The 8,826-nt window shown below is 37.6% G+C and overlaps 1 long non-coding RNA gene across 1 annotated transcript; it reads right to left on the reverse strand.

Moving 5' to 3' along the window:
* Positions 1-2,187: 2,187 nt before the first annotated feature.
* LOC122466005 lies at positions 2,188-5,560 on the reverse strand. Its single transcript, XR_006291190.1, has 3 exons — positions 5,437-5,560; positions 4,696-4,782; positions 2,188-2,560 (listed from the first exon to the last, which is right to left on the reverse strand). It is a non-coding gene; the product is annotated as an uncharacterized LOC122466005 (long non-coding RNA).
* Between the last annotated feature and the right edge of the window lie 3,266 nt (positions 5,561-8,826).

An 8,826-nucleotide genomic window follows, 5' to 3' on the forward strand; every position in this document is an offset into this window, starting at 1 on the left:
TTTTCTTTTCCCCAGTTTCTCTGCACTCCAACTCTGTGTGCACTCAACATCTTCTCTGTATTTTCCTTAAACCTCTACAATTCCAGCAACGGCCTTGTTAAATATTCTGTCCAGACCTTTCTCTCTCTTGCAGCTTATCTCTCCAGATTCCTGTGTGCTCCATAATTTTCTCTTCCTTCCCCCAGTTCTCTCCACCCATCTCCTTTTCCCAACTGTTTCATACTCATGGGTTTCCCAGACATTCATTAATGGGCAGTAAGAGAAGTTACATTTGCAGAAACTTAAACTTCTTTAATTAAAGCAAGGAGGCCATCATATAAATATAGAATCCATTACTGAATCCTACAAAGTTGGTTCCTTCACTAACATCCTGTGGCAGTGTGTTCCACAGGTTAATTATTCAATTTGGAATAAATATTTTAATTACTTTCAGATGTATTTCCTTTAAATTTACTTAGGTGACCTATGTATTCTCCTTATAAGAAAAAGTGCCCAGTTGCCTAGCTATATACCATTCCATGTTTTATATATCTTCATTATGAATGCTCTTAACAACTATCTAAGATAGATGGTCCTACTCTTTTTTTTTTTTTTAATTTCTGATCATGTGAAAACTTGTCTATGCCTCTAATAATTTTTACTGTCCTCCTCTAGACCTTCTGTTTTTTTTTTTTGAGATAGGATGATCTAAACTGAACACAGTAGTTGAGTTCTTTGTTGCTACAAACACTGACATTTATATTCTCAAATTGTCATTGTATCATGGTTGGAAGAAATGCTCATATTCTGTACCAGCATTACATAAAGAAACACAGGCCAGTCTTTTTATTAATCACAAATCTACTTTATTGCCTTCCACTTTATACATGATAGTAAAAATAATTAGTTCACAAGCTATTTCAGTGCATAATGTCAACATAATACTTACTGAATGTTGTTATTCCGCTGTCTTTGTCTGCACTATTAATAATAGCTGTTGACTCAAGGCTACTATTTAAACACCTTTCAGACCGGTCATTTTGTCCAATCAGTATGGACATGTATGCTACGTTGGACAAGCCTGAAATTTTGGTTCTTTCATCACAAATCTCCACACCTAATTATATCCCTGATCCTGCAAACACATACACTTAAGCTTAATTTTACTACCATGAGTTATTCCGTTGATCTCAGTGGGTCTATTCACATGAGTAAATAGGGTGACAAGGACAGGAGCAGAACCAGGGACTGGTGTGGAGGAAAGTAAGGAGAGGGCGGTTAGGGATCAGATGGATATTTTGGGTGGGTGGCGAAAGAAGGCAGGGCCTGTGGAAGATGGACTTCAAAGTTAAGTGGAGCGGACTTGCTTTGAGTTTCTGCATCAGCACAATGTATCTATGGCTATGCCCCAGTAAATTACATCCAGATCTAAGGGATTATTTCAGTTTTTGACAGGGTAATGGGAAAGCGGTGAAGTGGGTAGATCTCAATTGTGAATGTTGAACAGCACAGCATAAAAGAGGAAGATTAATTTGGCATACTGTGAAGTGTAACATAAAAAACATCTATCTTGAATCTCTCCTCACTATACAGGTGTAGACTAGGAATGACTTTATTGAAATCAATGAATTTACACTAAAGCAGAATATGCATAAAAGTATAATCAGGCCGAACATATCCATTCCTTTTATCCCCTGTATTAGATGGAACGAGAGAGTCTAGCAACCAATGGTAGAGAGGGGAAATAAGTTGATTGTGCTAATGACTCCCATCTAAGTAGTACACAACTAAGGGTTGAAAGGATGCACAACTGATACTGCTCTGTATAAATCTCAGAAAATTACCATAAATACTAGCCAGGCAGTAACTGCTTGATTACTAATATAGGTCCTGAACCTGCAAATACTTACTTATATGCTTAGCTTGTCCACAGAGAGCAGCAATGTGCACTATGGGGTGTGATTTCTAAGGCACTCTAACACGTTGTGCATTAATTGGTCCATGTAGACCCTGGTGGTGTGCATTAAGGGTTCCTAGTGTGCTTTCATGTAGTAGTGTTTGAAACAGCACTGCATTCAAGTACACTAGGGAACCATCAGGGTCTACACATACCAATTAACACAAAACATGTTAGTGTGCTTTAGAAATCACACCCACATTGCTGCTCTGTGTACACAAGCCCTGATTTAAGTCCTTTTTTAAAAACAATTGTTAAACTCCCCCTATTGTTTATGAAGGCCCAGGTTTTTAAAATGGGTATGTCTCTGATTCAAAATTTGGGACCAAAATGTACTTGAAATGTATAGGTAGAGAGATGGCAATTTAAAACTGTTTAGGTTTCATAGTTAGTCCAAAATAGTAGATCTAGATCTATTTTCTGGCCTTTCAGATGCTTGATGTCCAGTCAGTGTAGTAACATTGTTAGGAAAATGAATATTTCCATGTGAGCAAAGCTTTCTTCCAGACACCTCCTCTTGCCAATCCTGGAGATCATTACTTTTCAGCTAGGTTCTTGATTTCTTGTCTGTTTTCATCAAGAAATCTTTCAGGGCTAAACAAACCTGGGTTCTTCTATAATTTTCTAAAAATAAACATCACACTGTTAGGTGTTTGATAGTTTAATATCTCAATTCTATGAGGTGCTGAGCACCTGTAACTCTCAATGAATTCAATGCAAATCCAGGGTGATCAGCTCCTTGGAGCATCAGGCTCTAAGTAAAATTAGTTAGCATGAAAACACATCTCTGACTCATGTATGGATCTTTCTTCAGAACAGTAGAAAATACGTGCTTTTTTTCATGTACTAGAAACATGTTCAGGTGCTGAGAACCTGCCGCTCCCAATGGGCTCAGTTGTATTCCAATGAAAACCAGCAGCAAAATTCCTATTGACCTCATTGGGACCCAATTTGGGAAAGCATCTCTATCTGGAAAGTATTGCAGCAGGTTCTTAAGTTCAAGCATATACATAAGCCCCACCGAAGTTTAAAGTTAAGTGTGTGGTTAAGTGCTTTCCTGAATCATAGCCTGGAAGCCCATTGACTGTGATGGGAGTGAAGGGTGCTGAGGATCTGTCCCTAATAGTCACAGAATAACAGAATGTTAATGTTGGTAATTTTAAAAAGTAAACCTCTCAATATTTGTTTAGTCAAGTCTATTATTATTTATTTTGCAAGACTGATTTATATTAGAACAATAAAGTTCTTTAATAAACCAAAGAAGAAACATAGAAAACAACAACTGTGAAATGCATCTGATACTAAGGGCTAGTCTACACTAGAAGCGTTACAGCTCTCCCATTGGCATAATAAAACCACCTCTCTGAGAGGCGGTAGCTATCCCACCGACATAGTGGTGTCCACACCAGTGCTTAGTTTGGTGTAACTTATGTTGCTCAGGGGGGTGGCTAACTCAAATCCCTGAGTGACATAAGTTATACTGCCATAACCTGTAGTGTAGACAAGTTCTAAGAGTTGTGGGGAGAGAGGGACTTAACAAAAATTTGTATTTTTATATTATTATTCTAATATAGGTCACAATTATTTAGCTTTAAGTTAATGCAAAATGATGATCACAGAGCACATAGGTAATAATTAATGGCTTATATAAGAACATAAGAATGGCCCTACTGGCTCAGACCAAAGGTCCATCTAGCCCAGTATCCTGTCTTCCAGCAGTGGCCAGTGCCAGGTGCCCCAGAGGGAATGAACAGAACAGATAATCATCAAGTGATCCATCCCCTGTCATTCATTTCCCAGCTTCTGGCAAACAGAGGCTAGGGACACCATTCCTGCCCATCCTGGCTAACAGCCATTGATGAACCTATCCTCCATGAATTTATCTAGTTCTTTTTTGAACCCTGTTATGGTCTTGGCCTTCACAACATCCTCTGGCAAGGAGGTCCACGGGTTGACTGTGCGTTGTGTGAAGAAATACTTCCTTTTATTTGTTTTAAACCCGCTGCCTATTAATTTCATTTGGTGACCCTCTAGTTCTTGTGTTATGAGAAGTAGTAAACAACACTTCCTGATCTACTTTCTCTACACCAGGATTTTATAGACCTCAATCATATCTCCCCTTAGCCATCTCTTTTCCAAGCTGAGAAGTCCCAGTCTTATTAATCTCTCCTCATACGGAAGCTGTTCCATACCCCTAATAATTTTTGTTGCCCTTTTCCAACCTTTTTCCAATTCCAATTTATCTTTTTTGAGATGGGGTGACCACATCTGCACACAGTATTCAAGATGTGGGCGTACCAGGGATTTATATAGAGGTAACATGATATTTTCTGTCATATTATCTATCCCTTTCTTAATTATTCCCAGCATTCTGTTCGCTTTTTTGACTGCCTCTGCACATTGAGTGGATGTTTTCAGAGAACTATCCACAATGACTCCAAGATCTTTCTTTCTTATGACTGATCTTTTCTCTAGTTTTGATCTCTCAAAGAAGTCACTACATGTAAGGGATTAATCTCATAACAGATATATAGATTCATAGATTTTAAGGCCATAAGGGACCATTAAGTCATCTACTTTGACCTCCTGCATAACACAGGCTGTGTAATTTTACCAAGTTACCCCTGCATTGTGCCAAATAATGTGTGTTTAACTGAAGCAGGTCTTTATACAGATTTCATCATGGAGAGTCTGAAAATTCAGTACACATACAATCTAAGACTTGTGATAACCTTGCATACTGGGCAACAAAATACAACTTATTATAGTTGATTAGATATTGATGGATGAAAACACAGGAATCTTTGGCAATAAAATATCCGCTTAATACAATATCTTCAGCGGTACTGCAAGAAAACAAGGATACTAAAAAATCAACCATTTCATGTAGGGCTTGATCCAACTTCCATTAAAGTTAATAGGCTCCCATTGACTTTAATGGAACTTATTTGGTTCTTAGTCAGTTTTTGATTATACAAATTAATTGTGAAGAGAAAAATGTACTTCTAATAAAAGTTCTGAATGTTTTAAATTATAAATAAGCTTTACTAAAAGGAAAAAATGTCTTGTAGATCACTACATGTAGTACAAATTATTTGTAAAACACTCACAGAATGAGAACATTCTGTCATTTCTTAGCATTTTGTTCCTATCTTTCTTTTAATGAAAATGTTATTTATTTTCTTAAGCAACAAAGAAAAATACCATATAAATCATAGTTACATCCTAATATAAAAAATATGTATATTTAGGTGAATCAGATAAACCTCCTGTAAGCCAGTGAGATCTGCTGAGTGGTTAGCACACTTCAAAATCAGTCCATCTCTAGATTTAGGATCCTAACCTTAGGCTCCAGTTTTTTAAAAAAATATTGTCCTAAATAAATAAAACTTTTAATATGGTGTAATATCTTGAAAAGCTACTGTCATTGTTGTTCTGGAAAATTATCAACGTAACAGTTTTTTACAATACAGACTGAAAACTTTTTGCTAAATACTTACCAATGAGGAATCATGAAAGGCACGTAAGATGCATGTTGAACACTTCATAAATTAAAGCTTCAGTGTAGGGCACTGAAGACCTGTCTTCAAATCTGGGCAACCAGCTCTACCCAAATTTCTCATCTGCATGTGCAGAGACAAAAACAAATGTCACTGAAAGATATCACACCATACTAAGAAATAGACTTTGATGAGTGCAACACTTTACAAGATGAAAACATGGCATATTTCAAGTTTCAGAGTAACAGCCGTGTTAGTCTGCATTCGCAAAAAGAAAAGGAGTACTTGTGGCACCTTAGAGACTAACCAATTTATTTGAGCATAAGCTTTCGTTTCAAAACACTCTTAAAGAGAAATTTTCAGAGGGGCCTCAACCTGGCCTCTTGGACTGAATGGACAGAGCAACTAAGAATGAAAAAATGGAAATACATAAACCTGGCTGTAGAACTTATTAGTTGCAAAATAGTTATGCCAGTAACAGCCCTAGTGCAGATGCAGTTGTAGAAAGTGTTTTTATACCAGTATAACTTATACTGGTATAAAGCTGAAGAAGAGTGCTCTGTGGCTCAAAAGCTTGTACCTTCCACCAACAGAAGTTGGTCCAATAATACCTGTCTATCAATCATCTAGACACTTTTTAGAATCACTGAGCTTAGAGGCTGGTCTATGTGAAATGTATGTGATGGTTCCATTCAGTTCCCAGTGGACTCCACATAACAAAGGCATCACAGCTGGTATCTGTCTCACCAGAGAGGGTAAGCACTGAGGGCCTTGTTCCCTGAGTTGTGGAGTGACTCCTCTGAGCAAATGAGAGTTGAGGGCACTCTCCACCTAACAGGAGGTGCACAGCCCTGGTAATATTAATATGGGCCTCTACATCTAACTGTTACTTTCTTTTTAGACACTTGTGCAGGTCAACAGTAACCAAAAGTTTTAAATACCTCTATCAGTTAGGCTTGAGGCCATTATAAAAGTTCTGTGAAGAAGTTTCTTGTGGCTGCTGCCTGAGCTATATTTGGCCTTTCAGTTCTAGCCATGTTGACCTGGCACTTTTCAGGGTAGCTAAATTAATTCACTGAAAACCAAATGAATTAAAACATCAGATTTAAAACACAGAGCAAATTGTGACAGAAAGTATGTTTAAGAAAAAGTAGTCCCTGAGTAGTTTTTCCTCTCATTAAGTGACTGAAGTGCTGTGCTGCCTATTTCTAAGACTGCCGAGCACTACCAAATTGGGGGGAGGGTGGGTGGCTAAAATGAGCAGCTTTTAGATATTAATTTTTAACTAACTTTTCTATTGTAAGCAATTTTGAACATTGTTACTGAAAACAGGTTGTTAGAACTTTTTTAAAGTATGTGAAACTAAAATAAAACACAATCTAAAATTTTCAGAAAAATAATTGGCATTTTTTTGACCAGCTGTAGTAATAAATAGACTTGGAGCTGGCCTTCAGCATATAGGTGAATTTCATTCTGTGTGTCTATCTCTGTGGTACATGAGTACTCGGAAGCAGTGTGGTTGGATATATCTTGAGTGAGAGATTTATTCTACTCTCATTTTTCCCAGTTTTACACTGGTGAAAATCCAGTGACTTCAGTGAACTCACCCGATTTACAGTGGTGTGAGTGTATGATTTGTCATTTAGAAGTGGATAATGTTTGATTTTTAGAGGACTGCTTGCCTGAATTTTTTTTTGCTTCTATTGATTTTAGATGAAAAACAAAAACATATCCTTTGCATATTTATGGTGGCAACTCAATGGTAGTATGGTTATTAAATCTATTTTCCCATGTAATATTTAATAGGAACTGAAATGCCTCGTTTATATTTTGCAACAGTAATAGTTCTGTACATTATTAATGGCAAATACACTGAAAAATCAAGGAAAACTTTAAAACAAAGCTGCTATTGAGTGTTCTGGAATGTAATGTACTGCCAGGATGACAGAAGAGGTCTGTAGCTTCTAGCATTTAGCAGTAAAATTGTTCTGATGTTGTGTTTTCACAATTTCATATCTTACCTCTGTTATATTCTAAGTTCTCAAATTCCACTGAATAAAAATATTCTGATTCACCAAAGAAACAAAATTTAAAGACTGGCCTTCCTAGAAATATTCTGTTGCTGCGCTAAAGAAAGCGGGTGCTGATACAAAAAATAAGCACCATAGATTCTGCTTAGTTGTAATACACATTCGCTTGCACAGAGATCTTTTGTGTCTGTCCGTTAATCAACATTTGAAAGTTTATCTGAGCCAAGAAAATGAAATCAGCCTGTGTAATAATTGGTGAAAGAAAATCAAAAATATAATGTAGCAGAGAAGGGATTTCTATTTTGATTTGGTTGCATGTACCAGGCTTGTGATACTTTTGTTACTTTGTGTTCTAGACTTGACTAGTCACAGCAAACAGCTTTGAAAGGTTGGACTGAAAGTTTTGATGTTGTTTTTAAACAGGAATTTTACCTTCTGTAATAAACAGCCTTAATATATAACCCAAAAATACAGAGATGTAAATCTAAAAAGATTGAGAACAACTGGAATTAGGTCATTTGGAATGATTACAGATTACTAGAAATGAGAGGGGAAAAAATGGTCCCTGGATAGGACTGGCGTGTGGGCAGTCACCTTTGCCCCCTTCCTGGCTACTACAATGAGCAAAGCTCTGGCGGACCTGAGTACTAAGCCCACCTTTTTCACTTTTGCATTGAAATTACTTTTTTTTTTTTTTTTTAAACTGTGTGGACAGTGATCTTTGAGGCTCTGATAGGGCCATGGAGGACACCCCCTTGTGGAAAGAAAAAATATAGTTTACATTTGGCTGTTTGAGTGGTCTGACTGGGAGTACAGTATGCTGTCTCATGGCAGAGCCTGGTCTGAGAGCCACATTAGGGCTTCTACTCAGGGTAACAGAGCAGAGTCATTGTTCTTTGCTTCTGAGGAAGGCAAAAGCTATTTATCGATGATGTTTTGAGTACTGCTACATAGAGGGTAGAGCCGGGGACTGTGGGATTCAATATTGAGTAAAATGGCTGCCCAGAATGAAATTTTCCGTGAAAACCCAATGACTCAATTTGTAACTGCCAGTAATACTGATTGTCAGTTTAGGAATATGCTTGGGGTTGGGTTAGGGTCAGGGAGAGGGAGGGATAGCCCTGCTCATCTGCTGGAAAACTTGGGGTCACCCACCCACTGATGATGACCACCTCCACTAGAACGATATCAGGCAAGGCCTTTGCTTGCAAAGAGCTAAGCACCCTGTGCTCCCATGGGCCTCAAATGGAGGGTTAGGTCACTCAGCACTTTTTCAACACCAGGCCCTCAATGACCGTGTTGTTAAAAAAGAAAAAGAAGCAGAAACCTGACAGGCTTCTATATATATATTTTTTTTTCT

The sequence above is a fragment of the Chelonia mydas genome, chromosome 5, assembly GCF_015237465.2.
Source record: "Chelonia mydas isolate rCheMyd1 chromosome 5, rCheMyd1.pri.v2, whole genome shotgun sequence".
Lineage (NCBI taxonomy): Eukaryota > Metazoa > Chordata > Testudines > Cheloniidae > Chelonia > Chelonia mydas.